This window comes from Mastigoproctus giganteus, chromosome 12 (genome assembly GCF_048544385.1).
Source record: "Mastigoproctus giganteus isolate SK-2022 chromosome 12, ASM4854438v1, whole genome shotgun sequence".
In the NCBI taxonomy this organism is placed as follows: domain Eukaryota; kingdom Metazoa; phylum Arthropoda; class Arachnida; order Uropygi; family Thelyphonidae; genus Mastigoproctus; species Mastigoproctus giganteus.
In genome coordinates, this window is record NC_143586.1 from 111657814 (window position 1) to 111674550 (window position 16737).

The following is a 16737-nucleotide window of genomic DNA, read 5'->3' on the forward strand; positions in this document are numbered from 1 at the left end:
TTTCATATATGTATGTATGTGACACTTATATGGTAAGAATAAGAAGCGAGATTTACTATTAAAATCAGTGGTTAAAAAAAAAAAGAGCTTGCCCAACGTGAGGGAGGTGGCCGCCTGGTATTACATTTATGTATTGCAGGAAACATGCACGCCCTGGCATCATAAAGCTCATACCAACATAAGCCTTTCCAGGTGTTTTTGGAAATATTTTGGAATTGTCAAGAAGGAAAACGATTTTAGAAGTTTAAATTAGATGTTATAATGAAAAAGTTAATTGGAATCTTTATATGTATAGGGTAGGTTCTAAATCTTATATTTCTTATACTTTTTGTAAACTTAGGAGAATGAAAATATTTATGGCGTTTCGATTTGCTTTATTGATTTCCGATTTAACTCTCTTTATTTCTTATTATTTGTGTTTTCTTGCAGGAAGCAGATGTCGTGGTAAAGACCAAGTGGAAGACGGAGGCAGGAGTAAGTTATTTGTCTCACATTAAACAATAAATTTGAAATGGCATTTCCCCCTTTAACATTCTGCCTTAATTTATAACATTTCAAACAGAAATATAAATGATACTTTAATTAGTATGCATATCTAATGCGTAACGTTGCTTTAAACCCTTAAACTCCATTAATGTTTACATTAATAGTTTCTTATAAGGAACTCTAACTCTTTTAAGAAAGAACTCTTTCTTACTAGAACTCTTTATTGAGAAATATTCTTACTTTCAGTTTAGTTAACATCAAGTGCTGATGCGGAAAATAAATCAGAACACCAAATAAAATGTAGAAATCTTCCAAATAAGGACTTATATGGTAATACTTACGTTTATTGTAACCATTCAAATGTTCCGATAAATCTCTATATTTCATTGAAAAAAAAAAAAAAAAAAAAAAAAAATATATATATATATATATATATATATATAAGAAAAAACAGCCATACGAACGACAGTGATTCCTGGGAAGACTGTCTCCGACCTTTAGAACTGACCCCCCTCTGCCTAGGACCTGAACTTGAGTGATTTTATCCTGTACCATTCGATGCAGTATGTTCAATATTTATATTTGTCATCTTCATACAGGTATGGAGATGGACCTGTTTAGCTTTTGGGTTTTTGAATCCAGTAGCGAGTGATAGTTATTGGGAGCGGCACCAGATAGCACCACTCTCTGCCAACACTTCCACGTTGGGGGGAGGTAGATCCGATGAAGCAACTTTCGCGATTTTTTTCGCAGTGGGATTCGAACTCGAGTCCATCACATTGGTGGTGAAGCCTCGTAACCACTGGGCCATCTCGATCACCGTGTCAATTACAGGTATGGTACCAAAGGGTCTCCGTAAAAACCTAGCAGCAATAGGCCTCCCACAAAACACCTACAAGGAACTCCAGATTTCAATCCTGAACACCTGTAGAATAGTTGGAGTTTCTCAACCAACAGTAATAGCTGAACATAGCAACGCGCACATGGTACAGTACCTGTCACAGGATGAAATTCCGCATTAGGGAGAAATAATAACAATACTAATAATAAATTTTCCTCCCACGAATTTTTTTGTATTTTTCAGTGGAATGCTGGTTTAACAACATTTGACTCGTTCTGCTTAGTACGCTTAAATGAAGAAGTCTTTATTTCATGCCATTTTGGTTTATTTTCTCTAGGCTAGCTTCCCACTGATGATGTGCAAATAAGTCGCTAAACTTATAGACAACTTCATGCTGTTATACTTATTATCCATATCATGCAAAGCATGCTTATGGACGCCTTCAAGAACAAACAAAAACAAAACACACGTCATATTGTAAAGAATCACGAGTTGCCTCACTCTTACTCTCTAAATAAATGGCACTTCTTCGTTAATAGAAGTATAGAAGTACTTCTGTTTATTTTCAGTATCAATTATTGTCCCTTTGTCTGCAGTTAACTAAGCATTCTGAGTGTAAGGAATACCAACACTGTTGCAATTTGCAATAAGAGAGATGCCAAAAGCTGTAGCTGAATTAAATCTGAATAAGATGCAGAGAAAATTAGCTTTATGCTATGTAAATATATTGGTGTAATGAATTAGTGTATTAATGGTATGTTGATGTAATGATTATGGTGTAATGAATCATTTGTGTACATACCTGATTAGGCAAAGCTGAAGTTAGCAGAGGAAAGCATCTCTCACATGATTATTCTTTTCTGTTCAAACTTCCATTTGCCATTATAGTTAAGTAAAAAATTGACTGCACGTAACGATAATTAATTCTAAGTAATTTAGAATTAATTATCGTTACGTTGTTAATAATAGCACCGACTCCGAAAAATGAACCAGACGAGTAGTATTTTTGTTATCAATATTATTTAGGAATTATGCGCATATGCGCGCGCGCGCACGCACATACGAAAATATGAGCACGCGCATACATGGATATGTGTATATGTAAAAGGCGGCACCCGTAACATTCGTTCAACTCCGCCTCGTATCTCTGTGAAGAACTGTATCACTACAAATGGGCCAGATATGTGAGTGACGTAGGTTTGTGTGTATTATGTGTGTGTTCTGTTGTTGTGCCTAATCGCTTGGCTACCCAAAAGCATCAGTCACCTGGACAGATGATTCTGGGTACTCGTCCACACCACGGGAAGGTGGGCCAGTCCCTGTATATATCACGTAACGTCTCAAAAGAGACTCTGACCCACCTGGTGTTGCCAGCAGGTGGGCCAGGATCTTCTGGGGGCCAATTCCAGTGGATCCTGGAATGGGCCCCCCAGCAAAAAAAGACATTCACCTGTGGTGCAGGTTTTGGAAAAAAAAGAGAGAGGTGAGGGGAAAGGAAAAAAATAAAATAAAAATAAAATAGAATAATAATATGCCTGAAAAGGTCAATAGGTTGATCTTTGATTGGTGCTTGAGGTTATGTTGCTACCACATTAGTTGTTAGCATATCTTTCCTTCTGGCAAAGACAGCAGCTGTAAAAGCCTGGAGTGCAGACAAGTGATGTGGGACCAGAACAAGTTGGTCAACTTGATTTATGCTGAAGGATGGGACTTCATTTCGCAGCTCATTCCTAATGTCTTCATAGCAGGCACATTCGTGTAGAAGATGTTGCCAGTTTTCTTTTGCTCCACAGAAACAGAGGTCAGTGTTTAACAGGCCTAGCTGGTGGAGTTTTTCGTTAAGGGATCCATGCCCAGTAATAAGATACGTGCTTCCAGACTACTTGTAAACCATGAGCTAACCTTCTTCGGCATCACAAAGGAGACATCCTGTAGGAAATTTCTGGTTACAGTGCCAACAGTTGAATTGTCCCACCTTGTTTGCCAGACATTTATTATAAAGCATCGAGCTTTTTCCCTTTTATTGTCATCATTCAGCGATAGGTCTATATCCATGATATAGACCTATCGCTCAAAAAAGGAATACCTACCTCCATCATGGAGGTAGGTATTCCTTTTTTGAGCCTGAAGCATAATCCTCTAAATATTACACATAGGTCTAATGGCAGAGTCCCAGCAATAACCTGGATTACTGCAGTGGACACCGTTCGGCAGATGCGATGTGTTGCTAGTAGCATTGCCCTCTGGATTGGGTTGAGTTTTTGCTTCATTTTTACGATTACCACTCTGTGGAACCAAACTCTGGCCACGAATGAGACTATGGGTAAGGAATACCACTTTATAGTAGAGGAGCGAGTAGGGTCTTCCTGGACAGGCCCCACTCATTTCTTGAAATTCTAATGATGGAGGCCGTAAACTTCCTGTTTTTTCACGAAGGTGTTGTAGGTGAGATAGGAATGATAGCCTGCGGTCTATGATCACGCCCAAGACCCTGGCCTGCACGACCAGATGGAGCTGGATACCATTAATTTTGACCTGGGGGGCCTTCTTATGTTAAGTTTGGTTTTGAAAATCATCATCTTTATTTTGGTGGGATTAATCTGAAGTTTGTTGGTTGCCACCCAGGAGGTGAGTCTATCAAGGACTTTCTGCGCTCTCAGTTCAAGGACCGATCTTGAATGACCTGAGATGATAACAGTCAAATCATCGGCAAATGCAATGACTTTAGTATGTTTAAATGATTTGTGTAGCCAGTTTTGAAGCACCATATTCCAGACCAGGGATCCAAGAACCGACCCCTGTGGACACCCCCAGTAAATAGCCTGTGGATCTGTTGGTATTTAGATTTTACGATGATCGATCGTTCTCAAAAGTAGTTTCGGATTAGCCAATAGAGATTGTGAGGGCATTCTGCAAGCACGCGCATACATAAATGCATATGCACACTCGTATGCATATCTTTATATGCACACACACATACTGTATATGCACTCACTTGAAGCGCAGAATATCCGCGCTTTATATGCATTGCACATTTATATGCGCATAAGCAGATATGCGCACATACGATAATAATTACATATAATAATATATTATATATAATATAATATCTAATTATTATAGTTTCTTATTATTAATTGTTTTATTATTTTTCTATTCTCTAAATAATTAATTTATTATTTGTTTTACCGGTAACTTAACTTAATGCAATCCTCTTTTGTACATATGATTTTAATTTTTAAATCTATATCAATGTTTATCTTCTTCTTCTTTTTCGATTTCATATTATTGTTATCAATTGTATTCATTGTTCTGCTCTCAGATACACTGTTAATGGTTACCTGTTTTGTATCTTGTTGTTAATAAAAATAAATAATAAATAAAAGTATCATTCCGTGTGCGTACATCGTATGTGCATATCATGCGCAATATGCGCATAGATAATGCACATGATAATGCGCAGGCGCACATTATCATGTGCATTATTATTCTACGTATCACAGATACGTCACGGTAGATTTGATGAACAATCTAGCCATCGACCTGGATAGATTCTGCGAACAGCATTCATACAGACGTCAGAAACTAAAGAACACATATGCAAACATACACTTATGAGACGCCACCAGAAGGAAAATGCCACAACAATGCATCCCGTTAAAGATAGGTGAAGCCATCACTGGTCCTCTCTTACTTAGAATCTACTACTCCAAAGACGCCTGGCTGCACTATTACGTTCAAGATTGAAGAATTGAAGAACCATGTGTAACAACCGGTGAAGGACTGCCTCATTTCTTTATATTTTGTATATTTCCCTCATGCTTATGTAATTTATAGCAATTTAGAGAAAATAATATTTTTTAATTCTTTAATTTTATGTAAAATAATAAACACTAAGTTCTGTACCTGTCGGGTTAAGCATACATGGGCCCCATGTAACCGCCAGGCACATTTCCCTGTCTTAACCTCTGTGTGTAATATCACCCCCCTAGCTTCTAGCTGTCCAGGGGGTGGCTCTTTGGCAGAGCAATAAACAGATTTAATAAATAAATAAATAAATAAATAAAAGTATCATTCCGTGTGCGTACATCGTATGTGCATATCATGCGCAATATGCGCATAGATAATGCACATGATAATGCGCAGGCGCACATTATCATGTGCATTATTATTCTACGTATCACAGATACGTAGAATATCAGCCGGTTTTTAATTTTCATTTTGGTATGCCATGCGCATATGCATTTCTGTATGGGTATGTTCGGTGAAACACAAGCAGTTGCTCTTGACATCTCAAAGGCTTTGTTTTTGGCATAAAGGTCTTCTAAACAAGCTTCCGTTAGCTTATGGTTTGCTAACAGTATTTTTTGTAATTGGTTATATAGTTTTCTCTCTGAGCCATCTACCATCACCCTCACTGAGGGTGATGGTAGATGGCTCTCTGTCTTCTAATTTCTCCACTAATGCTTGTACCCCCAAGGTTCAGTTCATTTTTTCCCCGACTCTTTTCCTCTTGTATAATAATGACCTTCTTCCATTGACTGGAAATCCTATCTATAGTTTTGCTGATGATAGCACATTGTATTCCACTTTCCAGTTTGAGAAACCTTGCTCTGCTCAATCAGCTTCAACTTCTCGAATATTCGCTACCAATTCCTTAAATGCCGATCTCCAGTCGGACAAAGACAACTTAGGTCATTTCAATGCTTCTAAAACTCAGTCTTGTCTTATATCTCGCAATAAGGATTCTTCTGCTCCTATGCTCATCTTTGGTGACACTCCGATTTCTAGGCAAAATAATATATCTCTTTTGGGGATCACACTGACTTCTAATCTCTCTTGGCACAAGCACATTACAAATATTGCTTCCTCAACATCTAAAATACTTGGTTTTCTCTTTCGCTCTCGGCGTTATTTTTCTTCCAAACAGCTGCTACCTCTGTATAAATCGCAAATCCGCCCTACCATGGAATATTGTTCCCACATCTGGGATGGTGCCCCCAAAATCTCTCTCAGGCTTCTTGATTCCATTCAGAAGAGGGCAGTTAGGTTAATTAATGATTCATCTCTAACAGAGTCTCTCCACTCGCTGTCTCATAGAGGTAATGTTTCTGCTGCATGCCTCTTCTACAGATACTTCCACGGGCACTGTTCTTCTGAATTGGCTTCTATAATTCCCGCTCTCTCTTTCAAAACAGTTCGAACATGTACCGACACCAGGCAACATCCATTTACTCCCCAACTTCAAACTCACAGAACCAACTTTTCATCTTCCTCGTTTATTCATTCAACTGCCTTTTTCTGGAACAACCTTCCTTCGTACGTATTTCCTGAAAATTACAGTCTATAGAAGTTCAAGTCCAATGTCAACAAATATCTTCTTGCTTCTTCTCAACCTCCAATCGATGCACTGTACTAAGTACTATAGGTTCTAATGCCTCTCGTGTATTAGAACCTATAGTACTTAGGGATTTTCATAAAAAATCTTTGGATTTTAGTCCCTGTTTAACATTTAATTTTTTTTTTTTTTGTGTATTCTTGTTTTCAAAAATATAACGCAGTCTGTCTTGCTGATTAAATTAGCTTTGAGTAAGCTTAAATTTCTAAATAAACCTTTCTATAAAAGAAATTAAAATTGTTATTGCAAGCCTGCTGAGTTTTTATTCATTTCTGAAAAACACTTTGGTTTTTTTCGTTTGATTTTCAAATCCTAAAATTACATTTTCATCATATTCCTTTTCTTTGAAATGAAATAATATGCATTGTTCACATTAGTTATTCATCTGCATAAACCCACAACAGAAATCAAAGCCAACTACGCTATTTTATTAAAATGGTTTTCAGCATAATATTAGTCTAAAGGTAGTTTCAGTGATGCCAAAGTTGCTCAACTCCGAAATCGCCGTGACCTTGAACAATCTGAAGTTCCATTAGCAGCATGGCAAGGCTACATTCTTTTTAATGGCCTTTGATTCACAAGCATCCAGATTACAGCTCCAGCTGAGTATGCCTTTCCCTAAAACGATGAGATCTGTGGTCTGCCCATCGCAACTAATTTTCAGATGAAGTACGCATACTTAATTGGATTGTTTTCTTTTACTAATGAAATCTCACCGAAGCTTAATGTAATAAATGCTCTTGCGGTTGTGTTCGGAAGGAAATTAGGTCTGGAAACTACAATTTTTAGAAGCTTATTTCTTCACGTATGCTTGATAGAGTCAATTTAGTTTAGTTCGTTACAGAAATGTTTGTTATTCATTTGTTTACTGACTTGGTTATCACATATTCTGGTGGGGAATTTAATCAAGAAAGTACACCTTAATACTCCTCTTTCCCCCTAAACGCAATGGTGAATTTTTTCTCTTCATGTGGACTTTATTTAGTATTTAAACTGAAGTAGTGCTTCCAGTTGGCGAGATTTTTTCTGAAAATATAGATACTTGAAACTCCCTGTAGCTGTAAACCTCTTACTGATACTTGAAGTATTTGCTTCCTATCTGTTGCCTTATTCTATTCTTTAGACGTCGATACGCAAAAAAGCTGTCTAGCAGAGCGAAGGCAGGAAAGGGTTAATGGCGTATCGTTCCCTCCCCCCGTGACTGAAGGGGAGGGTGGGAGAGCGTTGAAAAAGCATCGTGCATACCTGTTAGGTTGAGCGCACGCGCCACACCGTGCTTTCAATGGCTGTGGCCCATCGAGTGAGTGTCATGGAAAGCGTTGGCTGCAGGAAGAAAATGACGTATGAATGGAGAGATAGAAAGAGCGATAAACCGGTCACCTCCACGTAAGGACACGAGTGTGTATCCTTTAGCACCTTGTAGAAAAACTTGACCGGGACATAATTGAGCGGAGGGATTTTGTTTGCTAAGCTGTCAGGTACCTTGCGTGTAGTATGTGCTGAACTCCTCAGACGTCATCTTTCTTTGTGAAAGGCCTTCCGCTGTTCGCGTGGACACTACATTTTTTTATTGTGATGGGAGATAGTTTAATAAGGCTCGCTTTTTACGATCTGGTTGACATCGAAAGAACAACTACGAGAAAACAAGGCGGATTAGATATGGGGATACTATGCTGCGGACGAAGGTAAAGAGATGGCTTTAACAGCATAATAATATGCTTTTTTTGCAGCATATTATTATGCACTTATAAAATAAATCTGATTGACATCTGATTACAATAATTCAATTAAAGCAAGTTTGTTCTTTTTAATATGTAACAAATTGCGGGAAGATTGACCAACGAATTTCACAAGCTGTTGATTGTATTTTCAAATGTCTTCACGAATTTCCTTTACTATATGGTCAGGCGTGCGGGTGCATAAGTACACGTGCCTTGAGTGACCGGGGTTCAAGCCCTTGACTACTGAATACGGTGCTGTTTCGTGTATTCTGTATATCTTGTGGACTCCTCTGACCGTTTGGTCGTCCTGGAGTATAAACAGAGAATTTATTATTTATTTATTACGCACTCTATAGCAAGCATTTCAGTATGCCTTACGTGGAAGATTTCATTCCTGGTTTCCCGCAACTTCTCCTTATACTGATTAGCTCGGAAAGCTTTTTTTGGGTTTTGGAAAATAAAAATCTTTTAAAAAGGATCATGGAGGGATTCTGAAGTAGCGCATTTTCAAAGCTCGTGATGTTTTTAATAATGAGTTAGTATTTTTTTTTTTTTTTTTTTTTACATTCTGTCGAAATATTACAAGAACTAATTTAAATTGAGCTACATTTCAAATTTTCGTGGCAAATGAATATTTTTCGAATTGAGAAATTTTTTATATGAAAAATCTCGCTAATTGATATTGAACTTTATTTTCAAACAAATAAACCAACGAATATAAGAAATTTCAGAAACGATGTAGGCCTACTGATGCCTCGGGGCCTTTAGTTGTTTTGCTGTGAATTCTAAACAAACCGAACCTTTTAATTCTGCGATAAATTTACGAGAATTATATTATTTTTATGTCATACACATTGTAAGTGATACGAAAATAATTTTATGAGCTGTTATAATTGTAATTAGTGCCTATTTTGTTCTTGGTGATAACGACTGAATTTGATTCCGTTGTAATCATGATTTAAGAAATAGTTCAAATTTACTATTTGATCAATCATCTGCCATTTTTGTCACAACTGTTTTCAGTTGTCATAAAAATGTCACAAAAGATTGTTGCAAAATTTTAGTACTCCAGTACCATGTAGGCATTGGGTTTGTTTGCGTCAGCATAGAAGTTGTTGGGGATAGAGAAAAAACTTGCGAATATTGGACGCGCATTTCTGTAAGTTGTATTTGGCAGGAAATATGTAGATGAAGGTGGCGGAATGTGTTATGTACCATGTGATAATGTGTAGTTTTTGGGCGCTTTTGCTGAAAAAAAACTCATGTTTCCTGGAGATCAAACTATAATAACCCTCGCCCAAAACCAACTAATTCGGCCATTGTGAAAAAAAACCGAATCAACACTAGATTAAGTTAGGGTGTATGTTAAGCACTAAAGAAACTAAATCTGTGAGATTTTAAAAAGTGGCTCTAATTGCGTGTATTATTCGATCAGTTTGCTGGGCGAAAACCCCAACTTTAGTCTTGGGGTGATGATTGCATGGTTTTATCTGGCGGAAACTGGCTGGGTTTGTTTTCTGCAAAAGCAGGTTTTTCAGCAAACAGGAAAACCGATGGAAAAACGCAAATCATTACAGACACAATATATTGTCGTCTCATAGCCTCAGTGCTTAACGCACACCCATATAAAATATATACTGTATATATATTGTAAATATATATATAAAATATGAAAACGAAGAAGAGGAAGGGAAAAGAAAAAAAAAAAAAAAAGAAAAACAGTACGTGTACCTGAATGCGCCAAGCAGCAAAACAGGATACAGGTATACATATAAGTATTACAAATGAAAGTAAAATGAAATAGAAGCAAATATAGATGGAGAAATTATTAACCACAAAATGGCAGGCCTAGTTGAAGAAAATAAGAGAGAATTATTGTTGTTGTTGTTTGTTTGGTTTTTAGGAGCATTAGCAACTAAGGCCATATTGCTCCGTATAAGAGAGGAAGAATGTTAAGAACCTAAAAAAAAAAAAAAAATCATTAAGTAAAATTAAGGTTGAATTAATGCTGAATTAACAGGCTAATCATATGTACAAAAGCTGAAAAAGAAAAAGAGGGGAGAGTAATAGAGATAAAAATTATAAAATTAAATTCAAGATTAAAAATTTAAAAATTAAAAAATTGAAAATTTAAAAATTAAAAATTGGTACATAGATCAGATATTTCATCAGGGGTCTACACCTGATCATGTACCAAACACTGTGTTTCTATGCAAACTCATGTTGATGGAGAAGTTATTAAAATGGAATAGGTATGAAAAAAAAAAAATTAAAAGTGTGTTTAGATTAATAAATTGAGTCGAAAGTATCTAAGAACGCAGTGTGCTTAAGTTAAAAGTATATATATAAAAAAAAAATAATAATAATAAATAACAGAAAAAGGAAGTAATGCAAGGTAAGGGAGGGAAAAGAGGAGTTCCCATGGGATCACAAATTTCTAGTATAGTATCCAATTTATTTCTTCATTATTACGAAGATCTATATATTCATAACAACCCGAACCTTAATTTTTTTTGCATTCCGCTATGTTGATGACATTCTTATTCTCAATATTCACTTTGAAAATATTGCAAAAACCATATATCCCACTGAACTCACTCTCAATAAAGAAAACATTGGCAACCAACATGCAAATTTTCTTGATTTCAGTATTACTTTGAACAGTCCCCCTCTTCGTCATAATTTAGAATTATTCGACAAAAGAAGCAAATTTAATTTTAATGTTATTTATTTTACGAATTGGAACTCGAACGTTTCTATTAAGGTTCATAAAAATATAATCTACAATATACAATATAATTATCCGTTTGGCTAATATTAACAGCAATCAATCACTTTTCGTTGTTGCTTTAAATGATCTCTATATCAAACTTCGCAATAATGACATTCCTATTAATTTCTTAAATTTTATTATAAAAAATCTCTGATTTTATTATAAAAAATCTCTGATTTTATTAAATGAAAATTCCGTTTCACCATGTTCCACCTTGATTAATGTTAATTTGATACTTGTATAGGTGTATAGTTGTACATTTGAATGGTGGTATTTCCACTGCTTGAAAAGTGACCACACCCTTCTGTTATGACTTCTATTAGAACGATGTTCGTATTCTTTCACTCTCTAAGTTTTTCTTTTCATTTTTTAATTTGTTCTATTTTATTAATATTACCAATAATTACTTATGATCAATCTTATTTTCTCTATTTTACTTTGACTACAGAGGGCTCTCCCATAGTTCTCTTCTGAGCAACTCCACCGTCGTTGTCATAGTTCTCCCTCTGTTTTACATTCCATTCTTATTAATCATATTCGCATAATTGTACCTTATTAATCATGTTCGCATAATTGTATCTTCATTTCTTGATTTTATTATATTCCACCAACTTGTTGCTGCCAAATATCATAGGTATTTAATTTTTCTCCTTTTCATTAGTCTTTCTCCCGATATTTTATATCATATATTTTATACATCTATCACTCAAAATATACATTACAAGCTAGCGGTATTAATTTCCACTTCTACTAACACTCTCACAGCCAAGGCCCTCTCTATTAGGTTGGGTACTTACACACCTGACTTAACTAGTATCCTTTAAACTCTTTTCTTTCTCTTTACATCTTTCTACTTTCTGCTCTTCGTTCTTCCGTCCGTTGAACTATTAGTGTAATACGAGAGGATTCAGACATTCTCACTTTTCTTATTCTCACTACCTTCGCCTCTATATTTTTAATTTCTTTTCCCTCCCTTACCTTGTATTACTTCCTTTTTCTGTACCGCTACCTTGTTATTTATTATTATTATTATTTTTTTTTACATGCTTTTAACTTAAATACTTTTGACTTAAGCACACTGCGTTCTTACATACTTTCGACTCAATTTATTAATCTAAACACACTGCGTTGGGGCTACCTTACTCATGTTTCTGGAGATTAATTTTACTGATATGTTTCTATGCAAACTCATCAACATGAGTTTGCATAGAAACACATGATCAGGTGTAGCCCCCTGATGAAATACCTGATCTATGTACCAATTTTTAATTTTTAATTTAATTTTATAATTTTTTAATTTTGAATTTAATTTTATAATTTTTTAATTTTGAATTTAATTTTATAATTTTTTAATTTTGAATTTAATTTTATAATTTTTATCTCTGTTACCCTCTCCTCTTTTTCTTTTTCAGCTTTTCTACATATGATTAGCCTGTTAATTCAGCCTTAATTCAGCCTTAATTTTACTTAATGATTTTTTTTTTTTTAGGTTCTAAACATTCTTTCTCTCTTATTTTCTTCAACTAGGCCTGGCATTTTGTGGTTAATAACTTCTCCATCTATATTTGCTTCTATTTCATTTTATTTTCATTTGTAATACTTGTAAATATATATATATATATATATATATATATATATATATATATATATATATATAGATAGATAGATAGATAGATAGATAGATAGATATAAATATTTACAAGGAAATAGATGTAAATTTGAACTGATGAGTTTAGTGGCAGAGAAGAAAACTGCATGGGATAAATAAATTGTGATGGAACACACAATTCTACAGTAACTATGTGGTATGCGATTAAGATACTCAGAGGGTTAGGCTTACTAAACTAGAATATGAGAAGTCTTTGCTTCAGAGCTAGCAAGGAATTCTTATCTTATGTTAATGCTAGAAACAAAGGGATAAATCGTATTGGACCACTTTATATTAATTGCATAGCTGTTGATGATCTTGCACTGTGGCTGACAAACTGAATAAATATTTTGTATCTCTATTCACACATGAAGTTTTTATGGATGGGACAGCAGACGTCTATTTAATACTGATATCGAATTAAATGACTTGATGATAATTTAAAGGAAGCTGGAAGAAAAATTGCTGCAGGTAAAAGTGGGAAAAGGACCTGGGGCTGATTGAGTCTGTCCAATTATATTAAAGGAAAACAGCTAATTGACGTTTTAGCTATAATACGAAGCGCATTCCTTGGATTCAGAGAGAAGTCCGTACAGACTTCTCAGGGAGATGTGCAAATGTGTCTTCTGTTCACAAGGGTATTTCAAGGGGGGGGGGCTTGAATAACTACAGCCCTGTAAATTTGACTTCTCTGCCTGAAAAAATAATGTACTCAGTAGTTAAAGAAATAATGAAAGATCATCTCATTACGGATGGAGCTACGAGATAATCGCAGCATGAATTTGTTAATGGCAGATCTAGAATTTCGAATATGATTACACACACACAAGAATTGCATGCTAAGGTTAGTCCTAATATTCATATACGTAGATTTCAGGAAAAAGTTTTGATACTGTTTCACTTTATTGTTTTATAAATCAGAGCAAAGTGGAATTAAGAGCATTTATTACTCATTATTTACTTTGTAAAATATAATAAATACTTCGCCATGAGTAATATACTTATTATTTAAAAAAATAAATTTATTACTTATTATTCACAAAGTAAATAACGAGTAGTAAAGAGTAAACGGCCATTGCTCTTCATGGACTAACTTTATAAGTGGGTATCACAGTTCGGCTTTGCCCCTCTTACTGTTTTTAATATTTATTGCTGATATGATGTAAGTATTTAAAGTTTGGTGTCTAAGTTTGATGATACAAAGATTAGCAGAGTAGTTAATGAGGAATTAAGGCATACTACTGCGACAAAATCCCTGAAAATTAGGTAGATGAGCTGAGAAGTAGAAATTGAAGTTTAACATTGACAAATGCAAGGTACTGCATGTAACAATAATCCCAGATTAATGTACCAACTGTGCAGTACCACACTCGGGGAAGTGGAGGATAAAAAAGACCTGGGAGTAATTGTGCAGTCGATATGAAGTTCTCTGAGCTCATGGGGTTTTGTGAATGATGTACAAGAATTTTGCCAGCTGAGAATTTAATATCGAGAAGTCGATGGAGTGGGGCTCCCTTTTCTTTTTAATGGCTCCATTTACACACATATTTTTATTCTTCTTTTCATCTGTTCTTCTACCTTTGGGAGCTAGCAAGTTGAAATCAGTGTTTCATTGCTGCATATAATGAGCCGAAACTCGATATGGGGAAGGAATGGCATACATTTTAAATAAACAGAAATATTTTTCTCCATTGGAGCAGTGCTTTTTATTTAAATTGTGTAGTGCGATACCAAAGAATGGTGAAGGTGCCATCACAATATGAGATTGATGCACTTAGTAATAAACTTATGTTATGTACACACTGAGACTATGTACTGTTTGTACGATTATGTTTTACAGCTCTTCGTACATGAGATCTTGCCCAAAATTCATTTGGTAGGCAAACTGTCCGTTATCAGGAGACAACAATTAATGTCTTTCACTACGTTCTTATTACCAAGAAATCATTAGTGGAATAAGCATTAATTGATACTTATTTTACGCTAAATCTCTTAAGATTTATACATCAAATAATGTTTACATTAGAACGAGAACAAAGACATTGTGATCTCTGTTGTCAACCGTTACTGCACCTGCGATAATAATATTACCTGATTTTGTCATATATGCATAAAAAACAGGAATTATTGGATTCACCTTATGATATATAAATATGTATATTATGATATATAAATATGTATAAAAATAATGCATATTTATGCATTATTTATATACAGTTGAACCTCGGGGTTTGCAGTGTTGCGTTTCTGAAAACTTTCTTTCCCATTTTGCCTTTAACATAGTGAATAGTGATCCCTGTTTCAGTATTGTTTAAGATGGTGGCGCTAAATGAAATCATCCTATTTAGATACCGTAGCTTCCCACAGCTTGTACTGTGAATTCATTTCATTTGGATCAGGTTGCAAACAGAAGTTCTAATAGGACTGCCTCGCAAGTTCTGTAAGTTTAGTTTGAATCAGATCGCAAATGTGAGTCTACATTGGTGATTACCCTGACGTTGAACAAGATTACAAGATTACATTGGTGATTACCCTGACTTTCAATCTGTCTTGGCGTAAACACATCACAACTGTAGCGCTTGTAATTTGAGTGAAGATCGGCTTGTTTCAAGGTGGTTCTGTCGAAATAGGAAATACTTATCTCGGGTACACTAGTTATTCTGGTCTTATGAATCTGGGACGTTTATGAATATTACTTGAAAGACTCTACTGCTGCTATACTGCAAGCCTCTCGATGACAATTAGATTCTAGAACAAGATGATGACACATTACGTTGAACAAGATTACAATATTACATTGGTGATTACCCTGACTTTCAATCTGTCTTGGCGTAAACACATCACAACTGTTGCTTCCTCTGCATCTCAAAAACTGCATTTTATTTTTAGTGTTACTTTTCTTCTGACCAGTTACTGGCTCAATATAAAGCTCAAATCGCCCTACCTTGGAATATTGTTCCCACATCTGGAACAGTGTCCCCAAAATCTGTCCGGCGGGTAACACAGTGGTTATAATCACCGTCCTCCCTACATCGAGTGTAAAAGGCCCGGGTTCGAATCCTGTCAGTGATGCCAGGAACTTTTATGGGGTGAAAACAGCCTATAACAGCCCACGTTTGAGACTGACTAACCCAGCCCGTTGCTGAGTTAGTCGGTCTCAGATGTGGATAGCAAGTTCCCCCCCCCCCCCCGAAACTTAGATTTTTTTCGTCTGGCAAAACAGGCAAAGACTTGAGCCCCCCCCCCCCCACACACACACACAAGCTAACGAGGATAATTCTTGAGAAGTTCTGTTTATTGATGTGAGTAGAATATCCTCTGCTCACATTATGAAGCATTCCATTGTACAATTAATGTCACACGTTTAGTGTTTTAAACAATTTGTAGACTACACTTTTAAACTGCATATGGCTCTTGATATTTATTCTAGTGTTGGTTGCAAATAACTTTTAGTTTTTTAACATGCCAACTGGTTTTCAATATCATATCCATGAATTGAGGTGAAATACTTTTAAAGAGAGCATATTATTTATAACAGAAACATGAATTTTTACAACTGTTTAATTTCATATCATTATTCAGTACTGGTCATACCCGATTCGATACTCAATAAAAGCAAACTTTTATTCAGTATCGAATCGGGCCGCCTTTGTTTCGAATAACAGAAAGTGTGCAGTGCAGCATGGATTCTGTACGCTATTTTAGTGCTTTTCGGTCTAATTTTTTTTCCATTCTTCTATCAAAATATCGCGTAGCTGCGACAAAGTTTAAGGAAGAGGACTTCCTTGCCGAATAGTTCTCTCCAGCATATCCCGAACATTCTCAATAGGATTGAGATCAGGCGAATGTAGTGGGACAGGAAAGATGGTG

At 35.5% G+C, this 16737-nt stretch overlaps 1 protein-coding gene across 3 annotated transcripts in view; it reads left to right on the top strand.

Moving 5' to 3' along the window:
• Positions 1–16737, top strand: part of LOC150077341 (uncharacterized) — a 147806-nt gene that overhangs the window by 111355 nt on the left and 19714 nt on the right. For 2 of the 3 annotated variants that reach the window (XM_090386005.1, XM_090386006.1), the window contains exon 3: positions 430–474. The gene's annotated coding sequence lies outside the window, so the exon portion shown is untranslated. Of the gene's footprint in view, positions 1–429; positions 475–8339; positions 8411–16737 lie in introns of those variants that run through there. The other variant, XM_090386008.1, reaches the window with a different exon arrangement.